Genomic DNA, 27,146 nt, shown 5'->3' with positions numbered 1-27,146 from the left:
AGTAAGTGCGTCACATTAGATATTTGTTTTATCGCCCTGCTGTAAATTAAAGGGCAGTTTTTCAACGGCTGTCAGTTCTGCTTCTAGCTACGCTACATCGCCCTAGCAGCACCTACGCACTGCCTTCAGATGTGCTCACCTCCGCCCTGGCGTTGAGCGCCTACAGCGCCATCGCCTTCGGCCTCTGGTGGCAGGAGGGTAGCCGACACATCGCGGCGTGAATGAAACGCAGCGCAACGCGGTGGTGGTGTAACGGTCAGCATGGTTGCTTCCCAAGCAGTTGATCCGGGTTCGATTCCCGGCCACCGCACAAAAGGTACTTTTTTCTTCTACGGGTATTCCACGTAACGAAACGCGATCTTCGAAACTGTGAAGTGTCGCGGTAAGAATAGTTTTCCCTCGCCCCTCGTCTCAGTCCGTGCTGCCAGGGCGCTAGTCTGCGGGTTTCGTTTCTCAGCATCGTGTGTCTCCATGTGTCGACTTGCCTCGACTTTGCTCGGCTGACGCGAAAGCTGACGCTTGGAAATGGGCATATATGTAGAGGGCAGGCGCGAGAAACGACTGGGAGAGACCAAAAAACGACAAACACACGACAGAACCTTTCATTTTATTGTGGCCACAGGTTCGCCCCTTAGTGTACCGAGAGGCAAGAGTGGCGTCAGCGTGCGGGACCGCATCATTATCGCTAAGCAACAACGAAACCGAAGGAAAAATGCAAAATGAAAGGAGCCAACAGCACGTCGAATTCCCAGCCGAGCACGCACCCAAGTACTAACCACGGCCAACGATTCTTAACGCCGGTGAACAGACGACAACCGCTGCACTACGCGCGGTATGGCCGTTGGCGACAGTATCGCGCAACGTGTAGACATCTTACTTCTTGTGAAGATCGCTTGTTATTTACCTGGCAGTGTCACGCTGGAGGAAGCATTGTCTTTTAGGGGAGAAAAGTGAAATGGCACTTGGTGCGGTCAAATACGCGGCCTTTGTGTTCACAGCACGACGCTCTAACTTACTCAGCTATCGAGCTACGCAATGTGGCACGTCTGCAGTCCAATACCCGATCGACCGTCTCATCCACCTTTATTACTGCCCTGACACACATTTAAACACATATATGCTTTCGTTCACGTTTGCTCGCCTGATGCTTGGTCCCCAAAAATTACAACACAAAGAAATCGTAAATGCCGTGAGAATAACCAAGACTCAGCAACCAAAAGTATGGTCGGCTACCGGGAATCGAATCCGGGCCTCGTGGCTGAAAGCCATTTCTCCTAACAGCTTTCCATTCTTTCTGACCGCCAGACAATCAGACTTGCAAGGCAAGCACCATAGTCACTGCCGTCTCTAGTAGTATCTGTAGAACCTGTTCCCGCGTAATTTACTTGTTTTCCCGCATGTACGAAATTGGTAGTTTTGGAATATTTAAAATGCATTGTCAGATGTGGGGTTCGAACCCACGCTCCCCTTCGGGAACCAGAGCTTAAATCTGGCGCCTTAGACCGCTCGGCCAATCTGACGTGTGAGCGTACGCTCTCTACTACCGTCGTTTCTAGGTACATCACCAGAGCCTGACTGCGAAATTAGCGTGTTTTTTCTTGTGTGGAGGAAATACGTTGGTTTTAGAGTATTTAAAACGAATTGTCAGATGTCAGGTTGCACCCCACCCTCACTTTCGGGAACCACTGCTTAGATATGGTGCCTTAAACCATTGTTTTCCATCGCCATCTGTCTTGAGCAGAACTGTAGTTATCAATATTCACATTGACGCAGAGAAAACAAAAAACGACAGAAAAGGCCGTTCCCTAGCAACGGCTACGCTGTGCATTTCGCCCTCAGGGGAAGCTAATGATATGCTCCAGTCGAGCATCAAACTAACCAACTTAATATTGTGATACCTAGGCGCTTTCTCCTTCTGGATTGGCACACATATGCTGAATCGTCTCTGGATCATCAGTAAGTGCGTCACATTAGATATTTGTTTTATCGCCCTGCTGTAAATTAAAGGGCAGTTTTTCAACGGCTGTCAGTTCTGCTTCTAGCTACGCTACATCGCCCTAGCAGCACCTACGCACTGCCTTCAGATGTGCTCACCTCCGCCCTGGCGTTGAGCGCCTACAGCGCCATCGCCTTCGGCCTCTGGTGGCAGGAGGGTAGCCGACACATCGCGGCGTGAATGAAACGCAGCGCAACGCGGTGGTGGTGTAACGGTCAGCATGGTTGCTTCCCAAGCAGTTGATCCGGGTTCGATTCCCGGCCACCGCACAAAAGGTACTTTTTTCTTCTACGGGTATTCCACGTAACGAAACGCGATCTTCGAAACTGTGAAGTGTCGCGGTAAGAATAGTTTTCCCTCGCCCCTCGTCTCAGTCCGTGCTGCCAGGGCGCTAGTCTGCGGGTTTCGTTTCTCAGCATCGTGTGTCTCCATGTGTCGACTTGCCTCGACTTTGCTCGGCTGACGCGAAAGCTGACGCTTGGAAATGGGCATATATGTAGAGGGCAGGCGCGAGAAACGACTGGGAGAGACCAAAAAACGACAAACACACGACAGAACCTTTCATTTTATTGTGGCCACAGGTTCGCCCCTTAGTGTACCGAGAGGCAAGAGTGGCGTCAGCGTGCGGGACCGCATCATTATCGCTAAGCAACAACGAAACCGAAGGAAAAATGCAAAATGAAAGGAGCCAACAGCACGTCGAATTCCCAGCCGAGCACGCACCCAAGTACTAACCACGGCCAACGATTCTTAACGCCGGTGAACAGACGACAACCGCTGCACTACGCGCGGTATGGCCGTTGGCGACAGTATCGCGCAACGTGTAGACATCTTACTTCTTGTGAAGATCGCTTGTTATTTACCTGGCAGTGTCACGCTGGAGGAAGCATTGTCTTTTAGGGGAGAAAAGTGAAATGGCACTTGGTGCGGTCAAATACGCGGCCTTTGTGTTCACAGCACGACGCTCTAACTTACTCAGCTATCGAGCTACGCAATGTGGCACGTCTGCAGTCCAATACCCGATCGACCGTCTCATCCACCTTTATTACTGCCCTGACACTCATTTAAACACATATCTGCTTTCGTTCACGTTTGCTCGCCTGATGCTTGGTCCCCAAAAATTACAACACAAAGAAATCGTAAATGCCGTGAGAATAACCAAGACTCAGCAACCAAAAGTATGGTCGGCTACCGGGAATCGAATCCGGGCCTCGTGGCTGAAAGCCATTTCTCCTAACAGCTTTCCATTCTTTCTGACCGTCAGACAATCAGACTTGCAAGGCAAGCACCATAGTCACTGCCGTCTCTAGTAGTATCTGTGGAACCTGTTCCCGCGTAATTTACTTGTTTTCCCGCATGTACGAAATTGGTAGTTTTGGAATATTTAAAATGCATTGTCAGATGTGGGGTTCGAACCCACGCTCCCCTTCGGGAACCAGAGCTTAAATCTGGCGCCTTAGACCGCTCGGCCAATCTGACGTGTGAGCGTACGCTCTCTACTACCGTCGTTTCTAGGTACATCACCAGAGCCTGACTGCGAAATTAGCGTGTTTTTTCTTGTGTGGAGGAAATACGTTGGTTTTAGAGTATTTAAAACGAATTGTCAGATGTCAGGTTGCACCCCACCCTCACTTTCGGGAACCACTGCTTAAATATGGTGCCTTAAACCATTGTTTTCCATCGCCATCTGTCTTGAGCAGAACTGTAGTTATCAATATTCACATTGACGCAGAGAAAACAAAAAACGACAGAAAAGGCCGTTCCCTAGCAACGGCTACGCTGTGCATTTCGCCCTCAGGGGAAGCTAATGATATGCTCCAGTCGAGCAACAAACTAACCAACTTAATATTGTGATACCTAGGCGCTTTCTCCTTCTGGATTGGCACACATATGCTGAATCGTCTCTGGATCATCAGTAAGTGCGTCACATTAGATATTTGTTTTATCGCCCTGCTGTAAATTAAAGGGCAGTTTTTCAACGGCTGTCAGTTCTGCTTCTAGCTACGCTACATCGCCCTAGCAGCACCTACGCACTGCCTTCAGATGTGCTCACCTCCGCCCTGGCGTTGAGCGCCTACAGCGCCATCGCCTTCGGCCTCTGGTGGCAGGAGGGTAGCCGACACATCGCGGCGTGAATGAAACGCAGCGCAACGCGGTGGTGGTGTAACGGTCAGCATGGTTGCTTCCCAAGCAGTTGATCCGGGTTCGATTCCCGGCCACCGCACAAAAGGTACTTTTTTCTTCTACGGGTATTCCACGTAACGAAACGCGATCTTCGAAACTGTGAAGTGTCGCGGTAAGAATAGTTTTCCCTCGCCCCTCGTCTCAGTCCGTGCTGCCAGGGCGCTAGTCTGAGGGTTTCGTTTCTCAGCATCGTGTGTCTCCATGTGTCGACTTGCCTCGACTGTGCTCGGCTGACGCGAATGCTGACGCTTGGAAATGGGCATATATGTAGAGGGCAGGCGCGAGAAACGACTGGGAGAGACCAAAAAACGACAAACACACGACAGAACCTTTCATTTTATTGTGGCCACAGGTTCGCCCCTTAGTGTACCGAGAGGCAAGAGTGGCGTCAGCGTGCGGGACCGCATCATTATCGCTAAGCAACAACGAAACCGAAGGAAAAATGCAAAATGAAAGGAGCCAACAGCACGTCGAATTCCCAGCCGAGCACGCACCCAAGTACTAACCACGGCCAACGATTCTTAACGCCGGTGAACAGACGACAACCGCTGCACTACGCGCGGTATGGCCGTTGGCGACAGTATCGCGCAACGTGTAGACATCTTACTTCTTGTGAAGATCGCTTGTTATTTACCTGGCAGTGTCACGCTGGAGGAAGCATTGTCTTTTAGGGGAGAAAAGTGAAATGGCACTTGGTGCGGTCAAATACGCGGCCTTTGTGTTCACAGCACGACGCTCTAACTTACTCAGCTATCGAGCTACGCAATGTGGCACGTCTGCAGTCCAATACCCGATCGACCGTCTCATCCACCTTTATTACTGCCCTGACACTCATTTAAACACATATCTGCTTTCGTTCACGTTTGCTCGCCTGATGCTTGGTCCCCAAAAATTACAACACAAAGAAATCGTAAATGCCGTGAGAATAACCAAGACTCAGCAACCAAAAGTATGGTCGGCTACCGGGAATCGAATCCGGGCCTCGTGGCTGAAAGCCATTTCTCCTAACAGCTTTCCATTCTTTCTGACCGTCAGACAATCAGACTTGCAAGGCAAGCACCATAGTCACTGCCGTCTCTAGTAGTATCTGTGGAACCTGTTCCCGCGTAATTTACTTGTTTTCCCGCATGTACGAAATTGGTAGTTTTGGAATATTTAAAATGCATTGTCAGATGTGGGGTTCGAACCCACGCTCCCCTTCGGGAACCAGAGCTTAAATCTGGCGCCTTAGACCGCTCGGCCAATCTGACGTGTGAGCGTACGCTCTCTACTACCGTCGTTTCTAGGTACATCACCAGAGCCTGACTGCGAAATTAGCGTGTTTTTTCTTGTGTGGAGGAAATACGTTGGTTTTAGAGTATTTAAAACGAATTGTCAGATGTCAGGTTGCACCCCACCCTCACTTTCGGGAACCACTGCTTAAATATGGTGCCTTAAACCATTGTTTTCCATCGCCATCTGTCTTGAGCAGAACTGTAGTTATCAATATTCACATTGACGACAGAAAAGGCCGTTCCCTAGCAACGGCTACGCTGTGCATTTCGCCCTCAGGGGAAGCTAATGATATGCTCCAGTCGAGCATCAAACTAACCAACTTAATATTGTGATACCTAGGCGCTTTCTCCTTCTGGATTGGCACACATATGCTGAATCGTCTCTGGATCATCAGTAAGTGCGTCACATTAGATATTTGTTTTATCGCCCTGCTGTAAATTAAAGGGCAGTTTTTCAACGGCTGTCAGTTCTGCTTCTAGCTACGCTACATCGCCCTAGCAGCACCTACGCACTGCCTTCAGATGTGCTCACCTCCGCCCTGGCGTTGAGCGCCTACAGCGCCATCGCCTTCGGCCTCTGGTGGCAGGAGGGTAGCCGACACATCGCGGCGTGAATGAAACGCAGCGCAACGCGGTGGTGGTGTAACGGTCAGCATGGTTGCTTCCCAAGCAGTTGATCCGGGTTCGATTCCCGGCCACCGCACAAAAGGTACTTTTTTCTTCTACGGGTATTCCACGTAAAGAAACGCGATCTTCGAAACTGTGAAGTGTCGCGGTAAGAATAGTTTTCCCTCGCCCCTCGTCTCAGTCCGTGCTGCCAGGGCGCTAGTCTGCGGGTTTCGTTTCTCAGCATCGTGTGTCTCCATGTGTCGACTTGCCTCGACTTTGCTCGGCTGACGCGAAAGCTGACGCTTGGAAATGGGCATATATGTAGAGGGCAGGCGCGAGAAACGACTGGGAGAGACCAAAAAACGACAAACACACGACAGAACCTTTCATTTTATTGTGGCCACAGGTTCGCCCCTTAGTGTACCGAGAGGCAAGAGTGGCGTCAGCGTGCGGGACCGCATCATTATCGCTAAGCAACAACGAAACCGAAGGAAAAATGCAAAATGAAAGGAGCCAACAGCACGTCGAATTCCCAGCCGAGCACGCACCCAAGTACTAACCACGGCCAACGATTCTTAACGCCGGTGAACAGACGACAACCGCTGCACTACGCGCGGTATGGCCGTTGGCGACAGTATCGCGCAACGTGTAGACATCTTACTTCTTGTGAAGATCGCTTGTTATTTACCTGGCAGTGTCACGCTGGAGGAAGCATTGTCTTTTAGGGGAGAAAAGTGAAATGGCACTTGGTGCGGTCAAATACGCGGCCTTTGTGTTCACAGCACGACGCTCTAACTTACTCAGCTATCGAGCTACGCAATGTGGCACGTCTGCAGTCCAATACCCGATCGACCGTCTCATCCACCTTTATTACTGCCCTGACACTCATTTAAACACATATCTGCTTTCGTTCACGTTTGCTCGCCTGATGCTTGGTCCCCAAAAATTACAACACAAAGAAATCGTAAATGCCGTGAGAATAACCAAGACTCAGCAACCAAAAGTATGGTCGGCTACCGGGAATCGAATCCGGGCCTCGTGGCTGAAAGCCATTTCTCCTAACAGCTTTCCATTCTTTCTGACCGTCAGACAATCAGACTTGCAAGGCAAGCACCATAGTCACTGCCGTCTCTAGTAGTATCTGTGGAACCTGTTCCCGCGTAATTTACTTGTTTTCCCGCATGTACGAAATTGGTAGTTTTGGAATATTTAAAATGCATTGTCAGATGTGGGGTTCGAACCCACGCTCCCCTTCGGGAACCAGAGCTTAAATCTGGCGCCTTAGACCGCTCGGCCAATCTGACGTGTGAGCGTACGCTCTCTACTACCGTCGTTTCTAGGTACATCACCAGAGCCTGACTGCGAAATTAGCGTGTTTTTTCTTGTGTGGAGGAAATACGTTGGTTTTAGAGTATTTAAAACGAATTGTCAGATGTCAGGTTGCACCCCACCCTCACTTTCGGGAACCACTGCTTAAATATGGTGCCTTAAACCATTGTTTTCCATCGCCATCTGTCTTGAGCAGAACTGTAGTTATCAATATTCACATTGACGCAGAGAAAACAAAAAACGACAGAAAAGGCCGTTCCCTAGCAACGGCTACGCTGTGCATTTCGCCCTCAGGGGAAGCTAATGATATGCTCCAGTCGAGCATCAAACTAACCAACTTAATATTGTGATACCTAGGCGCTTTCTCCTTCTGGATTGGCACACATATGCTGAATCGTCTCTGGATCATCAGTAAGTGCGTCACATTAGATATTTGTTTTATCGCCCTGCTGTAAATTAAAGGGCAGTTTTTCAACGGCTGTCAGTTCTGCTTCTAGCTACGCTACATCGCCCTAGCAGCACCTACGCACTGCCTTCAGATGTGCTCACCTCCGCCCTGGCGTTGAGCGCCTACAGCGCCATCGCCTTCGGCCTCTGGTGGCAGGAGGGTAGCCGACACATCGCGGCGTGAATGAAACGCAGCGCAACGCGGTGGTGGTGTAACGGTCAGCATGGTTGCTTCCCAAGCAGTTGATCCGGGTTCGATTCCCGGCCACCGCACAAAAGCTACTTTTTTCTTCTACGGGTATTCCACGTAACGAAACGCGATCTTCGAAACTGTGAAGTGTCGCGGTAAAAATAGTTTTCCCTCGCCCCTCGTCTCAGTCCGTGCTGCCAGGGCGCTAGTCTGCGGGTTTCGTTTCTCAGCATCGTGTGTCTCCATGTGTCGACTTGTCTCGACTTTGCTCGGCTGACGCGAAAGCTGACGCTTGGAAATGGGCATATATGTAGAGGGCAGGCGCGAGAAACGACTGGGAGAGACCAAAAAACGACAAACACACGACAGAACCTTTCATTTTATTGTGGCCACAGGTTCGCCCCTTAGTGTACCGAGAGGCAAGAGTGGCGTCAGCGTGCGGGACCGCATCATTATCGCTAAGCAACAACGAAACCGAAGGAAAAATGCAAAATGAAAGGAGCCAACAGCACGTCGAATTCCCAGCCGAGCACGCACCCAAGTACTAACCACGGCCAACGATTCTTAACGCCGGTGAACAGACGACAACCGCTGCACTACGCGCGGTATGGCCGTTGGCGACAGTATCGCGCAACGTGTAGACATCTTACTTCTTGTGAAGATCGCTTGTTATTTACCTGGCAGTGTCACGCTGGAGGAAGCATTGTCTTTTAGGGGAGAAAAGTGAAATGGCACTTGGTGCGGTCAAATACGCGGCCTTTGTGTTCACAGCACGACGCTCTAACTTACTCAGCTATCGAGCTACGCAATGTGGCACGTCTGCAGTCCAATACCCGATCGACCGTCTCATCCACCTTTATTACTGCCCTGACACACATTTAAACACATATATGCTTTCGTTCACGTTTGCTCGCCTGATGCTTGGTCCCCAAAAATTACAACACAAAGAAATCGTAAATGCCGTGAGAATAACCAAGACTCAGCAACCAAAAGTATGGTCGGCTACCGGGAATCGAATCCGGGCCTCGTGGCTGAAAGCCATTTCTCCTAACAGCTTTCCATTCTTTCTGACCGCCAGACAATCAGACTTGCAAGGCAAGCACCATAGTCACTGCCGTCTCTAGTAGTATCTGTGGAACCTGTTCCCGCGTAATTTACTTGTTTTCCCGCATGTACGAAATTGGTAGTTTTGGAATATTTAAAATGCATTGTCAGATGTGGGGTTCGAACCCACGCTCCCCTTCGGGAACCAGAGCTTAAATCTGGCGCCTTAGACCGCTCGGCCAATCTGACGTGTGAGCGTACGCTCTCTACTACCGTCGTTTCTAGGTACATCACCAGAGCCTGACTGCAAAATTAGCGTGTTTTTTCTTGTGTGGAGGAAATACGTTGGTTTCAGAGTATTTAAAACGAATTGTCAGATGTCAGGTTGCACCCCACCCTCACTTTCGGGAACCACTGCTTAAATATGGTGCCTTAAACCACTGTTTTCCATCGCCATCTGTCTTGAGCAGAACTGTAGTTATCAATATTCACATTGACGCAGAGAAAACAAAAAACGACAGAAAAGGCCGTTCCCTAGCAACGGCTACGCTGTGCATTTCGCCCTCAGGGGAAGCTAATGATATGCTCCAGTCGAGCATCAAACTAACCAACTTAATATTGTGATACCTAGGCGCTTTCTCCTTCTGGATTGGCACACATATGCTGAATCGTCTCTGGATCATCAGTAAGTGCGTCACATTAGATATTTGTTTTATCGCCCTGCTGTAAATTAAAGGGCAGTTTTTCAACGGCTGTCAGTTCTGCTTCTAGCTACGCTACATCGCCCTAGCAGCACCTACGCACTGCCTTCAGATGTGCTCACCTCCGCCCTGGCGTTGAGCGCCTACAGCGCCATCGCCTTCGGCCTCTGGTGGCAGGAGGGTAGCCGACACATCGCGGCGTGAATGAAACGCAGCGCAACGCGGTGGTGGTGTAACGGTCAGCATGGTTGCTTCCCAAGCAGTTGATCCGGGTTCGATTCCCGGCCACCGCACAAAAGGTACTTTTTTCCTCTACGGGTATTCCACGTAACGAAACGCGATCTTCGAAACTGTGAAGTGTCGCGGTAAGAATAGTTTTCCCTCGCCCCTCGTCTCAGTCCGTGCTGCCAGGGCGCTAGTCTGCGGGTTTCGTTTCTCAGCATCGTGTGTCTCCATGTGTCGACTTGTCTCGACTTTGCTCGGCTGTCGCGAAAGCTGACGCTTGGATATGGGCATATATGTAGAGGGCAGGCGCGAGAAACGACTGGGAGAGACCAAAAAACGACAAACACACGACAGAACCTTTCATTTTATTGTGGCCACAGGTTCGCCCCTTAGTGTACCGAGAGGCAAGAGTGGCGTCAGCGTGCGGGACCGCATCATTATCGCTAAGCAACAACGAAACCGAAGGAAAAATGCAAAATGAAAGGAGCCAACAGCACGTCGAATTCCCAGCCGAGCACGCACCCAAGTACTAACCACGGCCAACGATTCTTAACGCCGGTGAACAGACGACAACCGCTGCACTACGCGCGGTATGGCCGTTGGCGACAGTATCGCGCAACGTGTAGACATCTTACTTCTTGTGAAGATCGCTTGTTATTTACCTGGCAGTGTCACGCTGGAGGAAGCATTGTCTTTTAGGGGAGAAAAGTGAAATGGCACTTGGTGCGGTCAAATACGCGGCCTTTGTGTTCACAGCACGACGCTCTAACTTACTCAGCTATCGAGCTACGCAATGTGGCACGTCTGCAGTCCAATACCCGATCGACCGTCTCATCCACCTTTATTACTGCCCTGACACACATTTAAACACATATATGCTTTCGTTCACGTTTGCTCGCCTGATGCTTGGTCCCCAAAAATTACAACACAAAGAAATCGTAAATGCCGTGAGAATAACCAAGACTCAGCAACCAAAAGTATGGTCGGCTACCGGGAATCGAATCCGGGCCTCGTGGCTGAAAGCCATTTCTCCTAACAGCTTTCCATTCTTTCTGACCGCCAGACAATCAGACTTGCAAGGCAAGCACCATAGTCACTGCCGTCTCTAGTAGTATCTGTGGAACCTGTTCCCGCGTAATTTACTTGTTTTCCCGCATGTACGAAATTGGTAGTTTTGGAATATTTAAAATGCATTGTCAGATGTGGGGTTCGAACCCACGCTCCCCTTCGGGAACCAGAGCTTAAATCTGGCGCCTTAGACCGCTCGGCCAATCTGACGTGTGAGCGTACGCTCTCTACTACCGTCGTTTCTAGGTACATCACCAGAGCCTGACTGCGAAATTAGCGTGTTTTTTCTTGTGTGGAGGAAATACGTTGGTTTTAGAGTATTTAAAACGAATTGTCAGATGTCAGGTTGCACCCCACCCTCACTTTCGGGAACCACTGCTTAAATATGGTGCCTTAAACCATTGTTTTCCATCGCCATCTGTCTTGAGCAGAACTGTAGTTATCAATATTCACATTGACGCAGAGAAAACAAAAAACGACAGAAAAGGCCGTTCCCTAGCAACGGCTACGCTGTGCATTTCGCCCTCAGGGGAAGCTAATGATATGCTCCAGTCGAGCATCAAACTAACCAACTTAATATTGTGATACCTAGGCGCTTTCTCCTTCTGGATTGGCACACATATGCTGAATCGTCTCTGGATCATCAGTAAGTGCGTCACATTAGATATTTGTTTTATCGCCCTGCTGTAAATTAAAGGGCAGTTTTTCAACGGCTGTCAGTTCTGCTTCTAGCTACGCTACATCGCCCTAGCAGCACCTACGCACTGCCTTCAGATGTGCTCACCTCCGCCCTGGCGTTGAGCGCCTACAGCGCCATCGCCTTCGGCCTCTGGTGGCAGGAGGGTAGCCGACACATCGCGGCGTGAATGAAACGCAGCGCAACGCGGTGGTGGTGTAACGGTCAGCATGGTTGCTTCCCAAGCAGTTGATCCGGGTTCGATTCCCCGCCACCGCACAAAAGGTACTTTTTTCTTCTACGGGTATTCCACGTAACGAAACGCGATCTTCGAAACTGTGAAGTGTCGCGGTAAGAATAGTTTTCCCTCGCCCCTCGTCTCAGTCCGTGCTGCCAGGGCGCTAGTCTGCGGGTTTCGTTTCTCAGCATCGTGTGTCTCCATGTGTCGACTTGCCTCGACTTTGCTCGGCTGACACGAAAGCTGACGCTTGGAAATGGGCATATATGTAGAGGGCAGGCGCGAGAAACGACTGGGAGAGACCAAAAAACGACAAACACACGACAGAACCTTTCATTTTATTGTGGCCACAGGTTCGCCCCTTAGTGTACCGAGAGGCAAGAGTGGCGTCAGCGTGCGGGACCGCATCATTATCGCTAAGCAACAACGAAACCGAAGGAAAAATGCAAAATGAAAGGAGCCAACAGCACGTCGAATTCCCAGCCGAGCACGCACCCAAGTACTAACCACGGCCAACGATTCTTAACGCCGGTGAACAGACGACAACCGCTGCACTACGCGCGGTATGGCCGTTGGCGACAGTATCGCGCAACGTGTAGACATCTTACTTCTTGTGAAGATCGCTTGTTATTTACCTGGCAGTGTCACGCTGGAGGAAGCATTGTCTTTTAGGGGAGAAAAGTGAAATGGCACTTGGTGCGGTCAAATACGCGGCCTTTGTGTTCACAGCACGACGCTCTAACTTACTCAGCTATCGAGCTACGCAATGTGGCACGTCTGCAGTCCAATACCCGATCGACCGTCTCATCCACCTTTATTACTGCCCTGACACACATTTAAACACATATATGCTTTCGTTCACGTTTGCTCGCCTGATGCTTGGTCCCCAAAAATTACAACACAAAGAAATCGTAAATGCCGTGAGAATAACCAAGACTCAGCAACCAAAAGTATGGTCGGCTACCGGGAATCGAATCCGGGCCTCGTGGCTGAAAGCCATTTCTCCTAACAGCTTTCCATTCTTTCTGACCGCCAGACAATCAGACTTGCAAGGCAAGCACCATAGTCACTGCCGTCTCTAGTAGTATCTGTGGAACCTGTTCCCGCGTAATTTACTTGTTTTCCCGCATGTACGAAATTGGTAGTTTTGGAATATTTAAAATGCATTGTCAGATGTGGGGTTCGAACCCACGCTCCCCTTCGGGAACCAGAGCTTAAATCTGGCGCCTTAGACCGCTCGGCCAATCTGACGTGTGAGCGTACGCTCTCTACTACCGTCGTTTCTAGGTACATCACCAGAGCCTGACTGCAAAATTAGCGTGTTTTTTCTTGTGTGGAGGAAATACGTTGGTTTCAGAGTATTTAAAACGAATTGTCAGATGTCAGGTTGCACCCCACCCTCACTTTCGGGAACCACTGCTTAAATATGGTGCCTTAAACCACTGTTTTCCATCGCCATCTGTCTTGAGCAGAACTGTAGTTATCAATATTCACATTGACGCAGAGAAAACAAAAAACGACAGAAAAGGCCGTTCCCTAGCAACGGCTACGCTGTGCATTTCGCCCTCAGGGGAAGCTAATGATATGCTCCAGTCGAGCATCAAACTAACCAACTTAATATTGTGATACCTAGGCGCTTTCTCCTTCTGGATTGGCACACATATGCTGAATCGTCTCTGGATCATCAGTAAGTGCGTCACATTAGATATTTGTTTTATCGCCCTGCTGTAAATTAAAGGGCAGTTTTTCAACGGCTGTCAGTTCTGCTTCTAGCTACGCTACATCGCCCTAGCAGCACCTACGCACTGCCTTCAGATGTGCTCACCTCCGCCCTGGCGTTGAGCGCCTACAGCGCCATCGCCTTCGGCCTCTGGTGGCAGGAGGGTAGCCGACACATCGCGGCGTGAATGAAACGCAGCGCAACGCGGTGGTGGTGTAACGGTCAGCATGGTTGCTTCCCAAGCAGTTGATCCGGGTTCGATTCCCGGCCACCGCACAAAAGGTACTTTTTTCTTCTACGGGTATTCCACGTAACGAAACGCGATCTTCGAAACTGTGAAGTGTCGCGGTAAGAATAGTTTTCCCTCGCCCCTCGTCTCAGTCCGTGCTGCCAGGGCGCTAGTCTGCGGGTTTCGTTTCTCAGCATCGTGTGTCTCCATGTGTCGACTTGTCTCGACTTTGCTCGGCTGTCGCGAAAGCTGACGCTTGGATATGGGCATATATGTAGAGGGCAGGCGCGAGAAACGACTGGGAGAGACCAAAAAACGACAAACACACGACAGAACCTTTCATTTTATTGTGGCCACAGGTTCGCCCCTTAGTGTACCGAGAGGCAAGAGTGGCGTCAGCGTGCGGGACCGCATCATTATCGCTAAGCAACAACGAAACCGAAGGAAAAATGCAAAATGAAAGGAGCCAACAGCACGTCGAATTCCCAGCCGAGCACGCACCCAAGTACTAACCACGGCCAACGATTCTTAACGCCGGTGAACAGACGACAACCGCTGCACTACGCGCGGTATGGCCGTTGGCGACAGTATCGCGCAACGTGTAGACATCTTACTTCTTGTGAAGATCGCTTGTTATTTACCTGGCAGTGTCACGCTGGAGGAAGCATTGTCTTTTAGGGGAGAAAAGTGAAATGGCACTTGGTGCGGTCAAATACGCGGCCTTTGTGTTCACAGCACGACGCTCTAACTTACTCAGCTATCGAGCTACGCAATGTGGCACGTCTGCAGTCCAATACCCGATCGACCGTCTCATCCACCTTTATTACTGCCCTGACACACATTTAAACACATATATGCTTTCGTTCACGTTTGCTCGCCTGATGCTTGGTCCCCAAAAATTACAACACAAAGAAATCGTAAATGCCGTGAGAATAACCAAGACTCAGCAACCAAAAGTATGGTCGGCTACCGGGAATCGAATCCGGGCCTCGTGGCTGAAAGCCATTTCTCCTAACAGCTTTCCATTCTTTCTGACCGCCAGACAATCAGACTTGCAAGGCAAGCACCATAGTCACTGCCGTCTCTAGTAGTATCTGTGGAACCTGTTCCCGCGTAATTTACTTGTTTTCCCGCATGTACGAAATTGGTAGTTTTGGAATATTTAAAATGCATTGTCAGATGTGGGGTTCGAACCCACGCTCCCCTTCGGGAACCAGAGCTTAAATCTGGCGCCTTAGACCGCTCGGCCAATCTGACGTGTGAGCGTACGCTCTCTACTACCGTCGTTTCTAGGTACATCACCAGAGCCTGACTGCGAAATTAGCGTGTTTTTTCTTGTGTGGAGGAAATACGTTGGTTTTAGAGTATTTAAAACGAATTGTCAGATGTCAGGTTGCACCCCACCCTCACTTTCGGGAACCACTGCTTAAATATGGTGCCTTAAACCATTGTTTTCCATCGCCATCTGTCTTGAGCAGAACTGTAGTTATCAATATTCACATTGACGCAGAGAAAACAAAAAACGACAGAAAAGGCCGTTCCCTAGCAACGGCTACGCTGTGCATTTCGCCCTCAGGGGAAGCTAATGATATGCTCCAGTCGAGCATCAAACTAACCAACTTAATATTGTGATACCTAGGCGCTTTCTCCTTCTGGATTGGCACACATATGCTGAATCGTCTCTGGATCATCAGTAAGTGCGTCACATTAGATATTTGTTTTATCGCCCTGCTGTAAATTAAAGGGCAGTTTTTCAACGGCTGTCAGTTCTGCTTCTAGCTACGCTACATCGCCCTAGCAGCACCTACGCACTGCCTTCAGATGTGCTCACCTCCGCCCTGGCGTTGAGCGCCTACAGCGCCATCGCCTTCGGCCTCTGGTGGCAGGAGGGTAGCCGACACATCGCGGCGTGAATGAAACGCAGCGCAACGCGGTGGTGGTGTAACGGTCAGCATGGTTGCTTCCCAAGCAGTTGATCCGGGTTCGATTCCCGGCCACCGCACAAAAGGTACTTTTTTCTTCTACGGGTATTCCACGTAACGAAACGCGATCTTCGAAACTGTGAAGTGTCGCGGTAAAAATAGTTTTCCCTCGCCCCTCGTCTCAGTCCGTGCTGCCAGGGCGCTAGTCTGCGGGTTTCGTTTCTCAGCATCGTGTGTCTCCATGTGTCGACTTGTCTCGACTTTGCTCGGCTGACGCGAAAGCTGACGCTTGGATATGGGCATATATGTAGAGGGCAGGCGCGAGAAACGACTGGGAGAGACCAAAAAACGACAAACACACGACAGAACCTTTCATTTTATTGTGGCCACAGGTTCGCCCCTTAGTGTACCGAGAGGCAAGAGTGGCGTCAGCGTGCGGGACCGCATCATTATCGCTAAGCAACAACGAAACCGAAGGAAAAATGCAAAATGAAAGGAGCCAACAGCACGTCGAATTCCCAGCCGAGCACGCACCCAAGTACTAACCACGGCCAACGATTCTTAACGCCGGTGAACAGACGACAACCGCTGCACTACGCGCGGTATGGCCGTTGGCGACAGTATCGCGCAACGTGTAGACATCTTACTTCTTGTGAAGATCGCTTGTTATTTACCTGGCAGTGTCACGCTGGAGGAAGCATTGTCTTTTAGGGGAGAAAAGTGAAATGGCACTTGGTGCGGTCAAATACGCGGCCTTTGTGTTCACAGCACGACGCTCTAACTTACTCAGCTATCGAGCTACGCAATGTGGCACGTCTGCAGTCCAATACCCGATCGACCGTCTCATCCACCTTTATTACTGCCCTGACACACATTTAAACACATATATGCTTTCGTTCACGTTTGCTCGCCTGATGCTTGGTCCCCAAAAATTACAACACAAAGAAATCGTAAATGCCGTGAGAATAACCAAGACTCAGCAACCAAAAGTATGGTCGGCTACCGGGAATCGAATCCGGGCCTCGTGGCTGAAAGCCATTTCTCCTAACAGCTTTCCATTCTTTCTGACCGCCAGACAATCAGACTTGCAAGGCAAGCACCATAGTCACTGCCGTCTCTAGTAGTATCTGTGGAACCTGTTCCCGCGTAATTTACTTGTTTTCCCGCATGTACGAAATTGGTAGTTTTGGAATATTTAAAATGCATTGTCAGATGTGGGGTTCGAACCCACGCTCCCCTTCGGGAACCAGAGCTTAAATCTGGCGCCTTAGACCGCTCGGCCAATCTGACGTGTGAGCGTACGCTCTCTACTACCGTCGTTTCTAGGTACATCACCAGAGCCTGACTGCGAAATTAGCGTGTTTTTTCTTGTGTGGAGGAAATACGTTGGTTTTAGAGTATTTAAAACGAATTGTCAGATGTCAGGTTGCACCCCACCCTCACTTTCGGGAACCACTGCTTAAATATGGTGCCTTAAACCATTGTTTTCCATCGCCATCTGTCTTGAGCAGAACTGTAGTTATCAATATTCACATTGACGCAGAGAAAACAAAAAACGACAGAAAAGGCCGTTCCCTAGCAACGGCTACGCTGTGCATTTCGCCCTCAGGGGAAGCTAATGATATGCTCCAGTCGAGCATCAAACTAACCAACTTAATATTGTGATACCTAGGCGCTTTCTCCTTCTGGATTGGCACACATATGCTGAATCGTCTCTGGATCATCAGTAAGTGCGTCACATTAGATATTTGTTTTATCGCCCTGCTGTAAATTAAAGGGCAGTTTTTCAACGGCTGTCAGTTCTGCTTCTAGCTACGCTACATCGCCCTAGCAGCACCTACGCACTGCCTTCAGATGTGCTCACCTCCGCCCTGGCGTTGAGCGCCTACAGCGCCATCGCCTTCGGCCTCTGGTGGCAGGAGGGTAGCCGACACATCGCGGCGTGAATGAAACGCAGCGCAACGCGGTGGTGGTGTAACGGTCAGCATGGTTGCTTCCCAAGCAGTTGATCCGGGTTCGATTCCCGGCCACCGCACAAAAGGTACTTTTTTCTTCTACGGGTATTCCACGTAACGAAACGCGATCTTCGAAACTGTGAAGTGTCGCGGTAAGAATAGTTTTCCCTCGCCCCTCGTCTCAGTCCGTGCTGCCAGGGCGCTAGTCTGCGGGTTTCGTTTCTCAGCATCGTGTGTCTCCATGTGTCGACTTGTCTCGACTTTGCTCGGCTGACGCGAAAGCTGACGCTTGGAAATGGGCATATATGTAGAGGGCAGGCGCGAGAAACGACTGGGAGAGACCAAAAAACGACAAACACACGACAGAACCTTTCATTTTATTGTGGCCACAGGTTCGCCCCTTAGTGTACCGAGAGGCAAGAGTGGCGTCAGCGTGCGGGACCGCATCATTATCGCTAAGCAACAACGAAACCGAAGGAAAAATGCAAAATGAAAGGAGCCAACAGCACGTCGAATTCCCAGCCGAGCACGCACCCAAGTACTAACCACGGCCAACGATTCTTAACGCCGGTGAACAGACGACAACCGCTGCACTACGCGCGGTATGGCCGTTGGCGACAGTATCGCGCAACGTGTAGACATCTTACTTCTTGTGAAGATCGCTTGTTATTTACCTGGCAGTGTCACGCTGGAGGAAGCATTGTCTTTTAGGGGAGAAAAGTGAAATGGCACTTGGTGCGGTCAAATACGCGGCCTTTGTGTTCACAGCACGACGCTCTAACTTACTCAGCTATCGAGCTACGCAATGTGGCACGTCTGCAGTCCAATACCCGATCGACCGTCTCATCCACCTTTATTACTGCCCTGACACACATTTAAACACATATATGCTTTCGTTCACGTTTGCTCGCCTGATGCTTGGTCCCCAAAAATTACAACACAAAGAAATCGTAAATGCCGTGAGAATAACCAAGACTCAGCAACCAAAAGTATGGTCGGCTACCGGGAATCGAATCCGGGCCTCGTGGCTGAAAGCCATTTCTCCTAACAGCTTTCCATTCTTTCTGACCGTCAGACAATCAGACTTGCAAGGCAAGCACCATAGTCACTGCCGTCTCTAGTAGTATCTGTAGAACCTGTTCCCGCGTAATTTACTTGTTTTCCCGCATGTACGAAATTGGTAGTTTTGGAATATTTAAAATGCATTGTCAGATGTGGGGTTCGAACCCACGCTCCCCTTCGGGAACCAGAGCTTAAATCTGGCGCCTTAGACCGCTCGGCCAATCTGACGTGTGAGCGTACGCTCTCTACTACCGTCGTTTCTAGGTACATCACCAGAGCCTGACTGCGAAATTAGCGTGTTTTTTCTTGTGTGGAGGAAATACGTTGGTTTTAGAGTATTTAAAACGAATTGTCAGATGTCAGGTTGCACCCCACCCTCACTTTCGGGAACCACTGCTTAGATATGGTGCCTTAAACCATTGTTTTCCATCGCCATCTGTCTTGAGCAGAACTGTAGTTATCAATATTCACATTGACGCAGAGAAAACAAAAAACGACAGAAAAGGCCGTTCCCTAGCAACGGCTACGCTGTGCATTTCGCCCTCAGGGGAAGCTAATGATATGCTCCAGTCGAGCATCAAACTAACCAACTTAATATTGTGATACCTAGGCGCTTTCTCCTTCTGGATTGGCACACATATGCTGAATCGTCTCTGGATCATCAGTAAGTGCGTCACATTAGATATTTGTTTTATCGCCCTGCTGTAAATTAAAGGGCAGTTTTTCAACGGCTGTCAGTTCTGCTTCTAGCTACGCTACATCGCCCTAGCAGCACCTACGCACTGCCTTCAGATGTGCTCACCTCCGCCCTGGCGTTGAGCGCCTACAGCGCCATCGCCTTCGGCCTCTGGTGGCAGGAGGGTAGCCGACACATCGCGGCGTGAATGAAACGCAGCGCAACGCGGTGGTGGTGTAACGGTCAGCATGGTTGCTTCCCAAGCAGTTGATCCGGGTTCGATTCCCGGCCACCGCACAAAAGGTACTTTTTTCTTCTACGGGTATTCCACGTAACGAAACGCGATCTTCGAAACTGTGAAGTGTCGCGGTAAGAATAGTTTTCCCTCGCCCCTCGTCTCAGTCCGTGCTGCCAGGGCGCTAGTCTGCGGGTTTCGTTTCTCAGCATCGTGTGTCTCCATGTGTCGACTTGCCTCGACTTTGCTCGGCTGACGCGAAAGCTGACGCTTGGAAATGGGCATATATGTAGAGGGCAGGCGCGAGAAACGACTGGGAGAGACCAAAAAACGACAAACACACGACAGAACCTTTCATTTTATTGTGGCCACAGATTCGCCCCTTAGTGTACCGAGAGGCAAGAGTGGCGTCAGCGTGCGGGACCGCATCATTATCGCTAAGCAACAACGAAACCGAAGGAAAAATGCAAAATGAAAGGAGCCAACAGCACGTCGAATTCCCAGCCGAGCACGCACCCAAGTACTAACCACGGCCAACGATTCTTAACGCCGGTGAACAGACGACAACCGCTGCACTACGCGCGGTATGGCCGTTGGCGACAGTATCGCGCAACGTGTAGACATCTTACTTCTTGTGAAGATCGCTTGTTATTTACCTGGCAGTGTCACGCTGGAGGAAGCATTGTCTTTTAGGGGAGAAAAGTGAAATGGCACTTGGTGCGGTCAAATACGCGGCCTTTGTGTTCACAGCACGACGCTCTAACTTACTCAGCTATCGAGCTACGCAATGTGGCACGTCTGCAGTCCAATACCCGATCGACCGTCTCATCCACCTTTATTACTGCCCTGACACTCATTTAAACACATATCTGCTTTCGTTCACGTTTGCTCGCCTGATGCTTGGTCCCCAAAAATTACAACACAAAGAAATCGTAAATGCCGTGAGAATAACCAAGACTCAGCAACCAAAAGTATGGTCGGCTACCGGGAATCGAATCCGGGCCTCGTGGCTGAAAGCCATTTCTCCTAACAGCTTTCCATTCTTTCTGACCGTCAGACAATCAGACTTGCAAGGCAAGCACCATAGTCACTGCCGTCTCTAGTAGTATCTGTGGAACCTGTTCCCGCGTAATTTACTTGTTTTCCCGCATGTACGAAATTGGTAGTTTTGGAATATTTAAAATGCATTGTCAGATGTGGGGTTCGAACCCACGCTCCCCTTCGGGAACCAGAGCTTAAATCTGGCGCCTTAGACCGCTCGGCCAATCTGACGTGTGAGCGTACGCTCTCTACTACCGTCGTTTCTAGGTACATCACCAGAGCCTGACTGCGAAATTAGCGTGTTTTTTCTTGTGTGGAGGAAATACGTTGGTTTTAGAGTATTTAAAACGAATTGTCAGATGTCAGGTTGCACCCCACCCTCACTTTCGGGAACCACTGCTTAAATATGGTGCCTTAAACCATTGTTTTCCATCGCCATCTGTCTTGAGCAGAACTGTAGTTATCAATATTCACATTGACGCAGAGAAAACAAAAAACGACAGAAAAGGCCGTTCCCTAGCAACGGCTACGCTGTGCATTTCGCCCTCAGGGGAAGCTAATGATATGCTCCAGTCGAGCAACAAACTAACCAACTTAATATTGTGATACCTAGGCGCTTTCTCCTTCTGGATTGGCACACATATGCTGAATCGTCTCTGGATCATCAGTAAGTGCGTCACATTAGATATTTGTTTTATCGCCCTGCTGTAAATTAAAGGGCAGTTTTTCAACGGCTGTCAGTTCTGCTTCTAGCTACGCTACATCGCCCTAGCAGCACCTACGCACTGCCTTCAGATGTGCTCACCTCCGCCCTGGCGTTGAGCGCCTACAGCGCCATCGCCTTCGGCCTCTGGTGGCAGGAGGGTAGCCGACACATCGCGGCGTGAATGAAACGCAGCGCAACGCGGTGGTGGTGTAACGGTCAGCATGGTTGCTTCCCAAGCAGTTGATCCGGGTTCGATTCCCGGCCACCGCACAAAAGGTACTTTTTTCTTCTACGGGTATTCCACGTAACGAAACGCGATCTTCGAAACTGTGAAGTGTCGCGGTAAGAATAGTTTTCCCTCGCCCCTCGTCTCAGTCCGTGCTGCCAGGGCGCTAGTCTGCGGGTTTCGTTTCTCAGCATCGTGTGTCTCCATGTGTCGACTTGCCTCGACTGTGCTCGGCTGACGCGAATGCTGACGCTTGGAAATGGGCATATATGTAGAGGGCAGGCGCGAGAAACGACTGGGAGAGACCAAAAAACGACAAACACACGACAGAACCTTTCATTTTATTGTGGCCACAGGTTCGCCCCTTAGTGTACCGAGAGGCAAGAGTGGCGTCAGCGTGCGGGACCGCATCATTATCGCTAAGCAACAACGAAACCGAAGGAAAAATGCAAAATGAAAGGAGCCAACAGCACGTCGAATTCCCAGCCGAGCACGCACCCAAGTACTAACCACGGCCAACGATTCTTAACGCCGGTGAACAGACGACAACCGCTGCACTACGCGCGGTATGGCCGTTGGCGACAGTATCGCGCAACGTGTAGACATCTTACTTCTTGTGAAGATCGCTTGTTATTTACCTGGCAGTGTCACGCTGGAGGAAGCATTGTCTTTTAGGGGAGAAAAGTGAAATGGCACTTGGTGCGGTCAAATACGCGGCCTTTGTGTTCACAGCACGACGCTCTAACTTACTCAGCTATCGAGCTACGCAATGTGGCACGTCTGCAGTCCAATACCCGATCGACCGTCTCATCCACCTTTATTACTGCCCTGACACTCATTTAAACACATATCTGCTTTCGTTCACGTTTGCTCGCCTGATGCTTGGTCCCCAAAAATTACAACACAAAGAAATCGTAAATGCCGTGAGAATAACCAAGACTCAGCAACCAAAAGTATGGTCGGCTACCGGGAATCGAATCCGGGCCTCGTGGCTGAAAGCCATTTCTCCTAACAGCTTTCCATTCTTTCTGACCGTCAGACAATCAGACTTGCAAGGCAAGCACCATAGTCACTGCCGTCTCTAGTAGTATCTGTGGAACCTGTTCCCGCGTAATTTACTTGTTTTCCCGCATGTACGAAATTGGTAGTTTTGGAATATTTAAAATGCATTGTCAGATGTGGGGTTCGAACCCACGCTCCCCTTCGGGAACCAGAGCTTAAATCTGGCGCCTTAGACCGCTCGGCCAATCTGACGTGTGAGCGTACGCTCTCTACTACCGTCGTTTCTAGGTACATCACCAGAGCCTGACTGCGAAATTAGCGTGTTTTTTCTTGTGTGGAGGAAATACGTTGGTTTTAGAGTATTTAAAACGAATTGTCAGATGTCAGGTTGCACCCCACCCTCACTTTCGGGAACCACTGCTTAAATATGGTGCCTTAAACCATTGTTTTCCATCGCCATCTGTCTTGAGCAGAACTGTAGTTATCAATATTCACATTGACGACAGAAAAGGCCGTTCCCTAGCAACGGCTACGCTGTGCATTTCGCCCTCAGGGGAAGCTAATGATATGCTCCAGTCGAGCATCAAACTAACCAACTTAATATTGTGATACCTAGGCGCTTTCTCCTTCTGGATTGGCACACATATGCTGAATCGTCTCTGGATCATCAGTAAGTGCGTCACATTAGATATTTGTTTTATCGCCCTGCTGTAAATTAAAGGGCAGTTTTTCAACGGCTGTCAGTTCTGCTTCTAGCTACGCTACATCGCCCTAGCAGCACCTACGCACTGCCTTCAGATGTGCTCACCTCCGCCCTGGCGTTGAGCGCCTACAGCGCCATCGCCTTCGGCCTCTGGTGGCAGGAGGGTAGCCGACACATCGCGGCGTGAATGAAACGCAGCGCAACGCGGTGGTGGTGTAACGGTCAGCATGGTTGCTTCCCAAGCAGTTGATCCGGGTTCGATTCCCCGCCACCGCACAAAAGGTACTTTTTTCTTCTACGGGTATTCCACGTAACGAAACGCGATCTTCGAAACTGTGAAGTGTCGCGGTAAGAATAGTTTTCCCTCGCCCCTCGTCTCAGTCCGTGCTGCCAGGGCGCTAGTCTGCGGGTTTCGTTTCTCAGCATCGTGTGTCTCCATGTGTCGACTTGCCTCGACTGTGCTCGGCTGACGCGAATGCTGACGCTTGGAAATGGGCATATATGTAGAGGGCAGGCGCGAGAAACGACTGGGAGAGACCAAAAAACGACAAACACACGACAGAACCTTTCATTTTATTGTGGCCACAGGTTCGCCCCTTAGTGTACCGAGAGGCAAGAGTGGCGTCAGCGTGCGGGACCGCATCATTATCGCTAAGCAACAACGAAACCGAAGGAAAAATGCAAAATGAAAGGAGCCAACAGCACGTCGAATTCCCAGCCGAGCACGCACCCAAGTACTAACCACGGCCAACGATTCTTAACGCCGGTGAACAGACGACAACCGCTGCACTACGCGCGGTATGGCCGTTGGCGACAGTATCGCGCAACGTGTAGACATCTTACTTCTTGTGAAGATCGCTTGTTATTTACCTGGCAGTGTCACGCTGGAGGAAGCATTGTCTTTTAGGGGAGAAAAGTGAAATGGCACTTGGTGCGGTCAAATACGCGGCCTTTGTGTTCACAGCACGACGCTCTAACTTACTCAGCTATCGAGCTACGCAATGTGGCACGTCTGCAGTCCAATACCCGATCGACCGTCTCATCCACCTTTATTACTGCCCTGACACTCATTTAAACACATATCTGCTTTCGTTCACGTTTGCTCGCCTGATGCTTGGTCCCCAAAAATTACAACACAAAGAAATCGTAAATGCCGTGAGAATAACCAAGACTCAGCAACCAAAAGTATGGTCGGCTACCGGGAATCGAATCCGGGCCTCGTGGCTGAAAGCCATTTCTCCTAACAGCTTTCCATTCTTTCTGACCGCCAGACAATCAGACTTGCAAGGCAAGCACCATAGTCACTGCCGTCTCTAGTAGTATCTGTGGAACCTGTTCCCGCGTAATTTACTTGTTTTCCCGCATGTACGAAATTGGTAGTTTTGGAATATTTAAAATGCATTGTCAGATGTGGGGTTCGAACCCACGCTCCCCTTCGGGAACCAGAGCTTAAATCTGGCGCCTTAGACCGCTCGGCCAATCTGACGTGTGAGCGTACGCTCTCTACTACCGTCGTTTCTAGGTACATCACCAGAGCCTGACTGCGAAATTAGCGTGTTTTTTCTTGTGTGGAGGAAATACGTTGGTTTTAGAGTATTTAAAACGAATTGTCAGATGTCAGGTTGCACCCCACCCTCACTTTCGGGAACCACTGCTTAAATATGGTGCCTTAAACCATTGTTTTCCATCGCCATCTGTCTTGAGCAGAACTGTAGTTATCAATATTCACATTGACGCAGAGAAAACAAAAAACGACAGAAAAGGCCGTTCCCTAGCAACGGCTACGCTGTGCATTTCGCCCTCAGGGGAAGCTAATGATATGCTCCAGTCGAGCATCAAACTAACCAACTTAATATTGTGATACCTAGGCGCTTTCTCCTTCTGGATTGGCACACATATGCTGAATCGTCTCTGGATCATCAGTAAGTGCGTCACATTAGATATTTGTTTTATCGCCCTGCTGTAAATTAAAGGGCAGTTTTTCAACGGCTGTCAGTTCTGCTTCTAGCTACGCTACATCGCCCTAGCAGCACCTACGCACTGCCTTCAGATGTGCTCACCTCCGCCCTGGCGTTGAGCGCCTACAGCGCCATCGCCTTCGGCCTCTGGTGGCAGGAGGGTAGCCGACACATCGCGGCGTGAATGAAACGCAGCGCAACGCGGTGGTGGTGTAACGGTCAGCATGGTTGCTTCCCAAGCAGTTGATCCGGGTTCGATTCCCGGCCACCGCACAAAAGGTACTTTTTTCTTCTACGGGTATTCCACGTAACGAAACGCGATCTTCGAAACTGTGAAGTGTCGCGGTAAGAATAGTTTTCCCTCGCCCCTCGTCTCAGTCCGTGCTGCCAGGGCGCTAGTCTGCGGGTTTCGTTTCTCAGCATCGTGTGTCTCCATGTGTCGACTTGCCTCGACTGTGCTCGGCTGACGCGAATGCTGACGCTTGGAAATGGGCATATATGTAGAGGGCAGGCGCGAGAAACGACTGGGAGAGACCAAAAAACGACAAACACACGACAGAAACTTTCATTTTATTGTGGCCACAGGTTCGCCCCTTAGTGTACCGAGAGGCAAGAGTGGCGTCAGCGTGCGGGACCGCATCATTATCGCTAAGCAACAACGAAACCGAAGGAAAAATGCAAAATGAAAGGAGCCAACAGCACGTCGAATTCCCAGCCGAGCACGCACCCAAGTACTAACCACGGCCAACGATTCTTAACGCCGGTGAACAGACGACAACCGCTGCACTACGCGCGGTATGGCCGTTGGCGACAGTATCGCGCAACGTGTAGACATCTTACTTCTTGTGAAGATCGCTTGTTATTTACCTGGCAGTGTCACGCTGGAGGAAGCATTGTCTTTTAGGGGAGAAAAGTGAAATGGCACTTGGTGCGGTCAAATACGCGGCCTTTGTGTTCACAGCACGACGCTCTAACTTACTCAGCTATCGAGCTACGCAATGTGGCACGTCTGCAGTCCAATACCCGATCGACCGTCTCATCCACCTTTATTACTGCCCTGACACTCATTTAAACACATATCTGCTTTCGTTCACGTTTGCTCGCCTGATGCTTGGTCCCCAAAAATTACAACACAAAGAAATCGTAAATGCCGTGAGAATAACCAAGACTCAGCAACCAAAAGTATGGTCGGCTACCGGGAATCGAATCCGGGCCTCGTGGCTGAAAGCCATTTCTCCTAACAGCTTTCCATTCTTTCTGACCGTCAGACAATCAGACTTGCAAGGCAAGCACCATAGTCACTGCCGTCTCTAGTAGTATCTGTGGAACCTGTTCCCGCGTAATTTACTTGTTTTCCCGCATGTACGAAATTGGTAGTTTTGGAATATTTAAAATGCATTGTCAGATGTGGGGTTCGAACCCACGCTCCCCTTCGGGAACCAGAGCTTAAATCTGGCGCCTTAGACCGCTCGGCCAATCTGACGTGTGAGCGTACGCTCTCTACTACCGTCGTTTCTAGGTACATCACCAGAGCCTGACTGCGAAATTAGCGTGTTTTTTCTTGTGTGGAGGAAATACGTTGGTTTTAGAGTATTTAAAACGAATTGTCAGATGTCAGGTTGCACCCCACCCTCACTTTCGGGAACCACTGCTTAAATATGGTGCCTTAAACCATTGTTTTCCATCGCCATCTGTCTTGAGCAGAACTGTAGTTATCAATATTCACATTG

The 27,146-nt window shown here is 49.9% G+C and overlaps 28 non-coding genes across 28 annotated transcripts; 14 read left to right on the top strand and 14 right to left on the bottom strand.

Moving 5' to 3' along the window:
* The first annotated feature begins 238 nt into the window (after window positions 1-238).
* On the top strand, window positions 239-310 carry Trnag-ccc (transfer RNA glycine (anticodon CCC)). Its single transcript has one exon. It is a non-coding gene; the product is annotated as a tRNA-Gly (tRNA).
* A 1,126-nt stretch (window positions 311-1,436) lies between these two features.
* Trnal-uaa (transfer RNA leucine (anticodon UAA)) lies at window positions 1,437-1,520 on the bottom strand. Its single transcript has one exon. It is a non-coding gene; the product is annotated as a tRNA-Leu (tRNA).
* A 673-nt stretch (window positions 1,521-2,193) lies between these two features.
* On the top strand, window positions 2,194-2,265 carry Trnag-ccc (transfer RNA glycine (anticodon CCC)). Its single transcript has one exon. It is a non-coding gene; the product is annotated as a tRNA-Gly (tRNA).
* Window positions 2,266-3,391: 1,126 nt separating this feature from the next.
* On the bottom strand, window positions 3,392-3,475 carry Trnal-uaa (transfer RNA leucine (anticodon UAA)). The gene has a single exon. It is a non-coding gene; the product is annotated as a tRNA-Leu (tRNA).
* Window positions 3,476-4,148: 673 nt separating this feature from the next.
* Trnag-ccc (transfer RNA glycine (anticodon CCC)) lies at window positions 4,149-4,220 on the top strand. The gene has a single exon. It is a non-coding gene; the product is annotated as a tRNA-Gly (tRNA).
* A 1,126-nt stretch (window positions 4,221-5,346) lies between these two features.
* On the bottom strand, window positions 5,347-5,430 carry Trnal-uaa (transfer RNA leucine (anticodon UAA)). The gene has a single exon. It is a non-coding gene; the product is annotated as a tRNA-Leu (tRNA).
* A 655-nt stretch (window positions 5,431-6,085) lies between these two features.
* On the top strand, window positions 6,086-6,157 carry Trnag-ccc (transfer RNA glycine (anticodon CCC)). Its single transcript has one exon. It is a non-coding gene; the product is annotated as a tRNA-Gly (tRNA).
* A 1,126-nt stretch (window positions 6,158-7,283) lies between these two features.
* On the bottom strand, window positions 7,284-7,367 carry Trnal-uaa (transfer RNA leucine (anticodon UAA)). Its single transcript has one exon. It is a non-coding gene; the product is annotated as a tRNA-Leu (tRNA).
* Window positions 7,368-8,040: 673 nt separating this feature from the next.
* Window positions 8,041-8,112, top strand: Trnag-ccc (transfer RNA glycine (anticodon CCC)). The gene has a single exon. It is a non-coding gene; the product is annotated as a tRNA-Gly (tRNA).
* A 1,126-nt stretch (window positions 8,113-9,238) lies between these two features.
* Trnal-uaa (transfer RNA leucine (anticodon UAA)) lies at window positions 9,239-9,322 on the bottom strand. The gene has a single exon. It is a non-coding gene; the product is annotated as a tRNA-Leu (tRNA).
* Window positions 9,323-9,995: 673 nt separating this feature from the next.
* Window positions 9,996-10,067, top strand: Trnag-ccc (transfer RNA glycine (anticodon CCC)). Its single transcript has one exon. It is a non-coding gene; the product is annotated as a tRNA-Gly (tRNA).
* Window positions 10,068-11,193: 1,126 nt separating this feature from the next.
* Trnal-uaa (transfer RNA leucine (anticodon UAA)) lies at window positions 11,194-11,277 on the bottom strand. The gene has a single exon. It is a non-coding gene; the product is annotated as a tRNA-Leu (tRNA).
* Window positions 11,278-11,950: 673 nt separating this feature from the next.
* On the top strand, window positions 11,951-12,022 carry Trnag-ccc (transfer RNA glycine (anticodon CCC)). Its single transcript has one exon. It is a non-coding gene; the product is annotated as a tRNA-Gly (tRNA).
* Window positions 12,023-13,148: 1,126 nt separating this feature from the next.
* Window positions 13,149-13,232, bottom strand: Trnal-uaa (transfer RNA leucine (anticodon UAA)). Its single transcript has one exon. It is a non-coding gene; the product is annotated as a tRNA-Leu (tRNA).
* A 673-nt stretch (window positions 13,233-13,905) lies between these two features.
* Window positions 13,906-13,977, top strand: Trnag-ccc (transfer RNA glycine (anticodon CCC)). The gene has a single exon. It is a non-coding gene; the product is annotated as a tRNA-Gly (tRNA).
* Window positions 13,978-15,103: 1,126 nt separating this feature from the next.
* Window positions 15,104-15,187, bottom strand: Trnal-uaa (transfer RNA leucine (anticodon UAA)). The gene has a single exon. It is a non-coding gene; the product is annotated as a tRNA-Leu (tRNA).
* A 673-nt stretch (window positions 15,188-15,860) lies between these two features.
* Window positions 15,861-15,932, top strand: Trnag-ccc (transfer RNA glycine (anticodon CCC)). The gene has a single exon. It is a non-coding gene; the product is annotated as a tRNA-Gly (tRNA).
* Window positions 15,933-17,058: 1,126 nt separating this feature from the next.
* Window positions 17,059-17,142, bottom strand: Trnal-uaa (transfer RNA leucine (anticodon UAA)). The gene has a single exon. It is a non-coding gene; the product is annotated as a tRNA-Leu (tRNA).
* A 673-nt stretch (window positions 17,143-17,815) lies between these two features.
* Window positions 17,816-17,887, top strand: Trnag-ccc (transfer RNA glycine (anticodon CCC)). The gene has a single exon. It is a non-coding gene; the product is annotated as a tRNA-Gly (tRNA).
* Window positions 17,888-19,013: 1,126 nt separating this feature from the next.
* Window positions 19,014-19,097, bottom strand: Trnal-uaa (transfer RNA leucine (anticodon UAA)). Its single transcript has one exon. It is a non-coding gene; the product is annotated as a tRNA-Leu (tRNA).
* A 673-nt stretch (window positions 19,098-19,770) lies between these two features.
* Trnag-ccc (transfer RNA glycine (anticodon CCC)) lies at window positions 19,771-19,842 on the top strand. The gene has a single exon. It is a non-coding gene; the product is annotated as a tRNA-Gly (tRNA).
* A 1,126-nt stretch (window positions 19,843-20,968) lies between these two features.
* Window positions 20,969-21,052, bottom strand: Trnal-uaa (transfer RNA leucine (anticodon UAA)). The gene has a single exon. It is a non-coding gene; the product is annotated as a tRNA-Leu (tRNA).
* Window positions 21,053-21,725: 673 nt separating this feature from the next.
* Trnag-ccc (transfer RNA glycine (anticodon CCC)) lies at window positions 21,726-21,797 on the top strand. The gene has a single exon. It is a non-coding gene; the product is annotated as a tRNA-Gly (tRNA).
* Window positions 21,798-22,923: 1,126 nt separating this feature from the next.
* Window positions 22,924-23,007, bottom strand: Trnal-uaa (transfer RNA leucine (anticodon UAA)). The gene has a single exon. It is a non-coding gene; the product is annotated as a tRNA-Leu (tRNA).
* A 655-nt stretch (window positions 23,008-23,662) lies between these two features.
* Trnag-ccc (transfer RNA glycine (anticodon CCC)) lies at window positions 23,663-23,734 on the top strand. The gene has a single exon. It is a non-coding gene; the product is annotated as a tRNA-Gly (tRNA).
* Window positions 23,735-24,860: 1,126 nt separating this feature from the next.
* Trnal-uaa (transfer RNA leucine (anticodon UAA)) lies at window positions 24,861-24,944 on the bottom strand. Its single transcript has one exon. It is a non-coding gene; the product is annotated as a tRNA-Leu (tRNA).
* A 673-nt stretch (window positions 24,945-25,617) lies between these two features.
* Trnag-ccc (transfer RNA glycine (anticodon CCC)) lies at window positions 25,618-25,689 on the top strand. Its single transcript has one exon. It is a non-coding gene; the product is annotated as a tRNA-Gly (tRNA).
* Window positions 25,690-26,815: 1,126 nt separating this feature from the next.
* Trnal-uaa (transfer RNA leucine (anticodon UAA)) lies at window positions 26,816-26,899 on the bottom strand. The gene has a single exon. It is a non-coding gene; the product is annotated as a tRNA-Leu (tRNA).
* Between the last annotated feature and the right edge of the window lie 247 nt (window positions 26,900-27,146).

Source organism: Schistocerca cancellata, unplaced genomic scaffold, assembly GCF_023864275.1.
Source record: "Schistocerca cancellata isolate TAMUIC-IGC-003103 unplaced genomic scaffold, iqSchCanc2.1 HiC_scaffold_643, whole genome shotgun sequence".
Taxonomy (NCBI): domain Eukaryota; kingdom Metazoa; phylum Arthropoda; class Insecta; order Orthoptera; family Acrididae; genus Schistocerca; species Schistocerca cancellata.
This window is presented reverse-complemented; position numbering and strand designations above follow the sequence as displayed.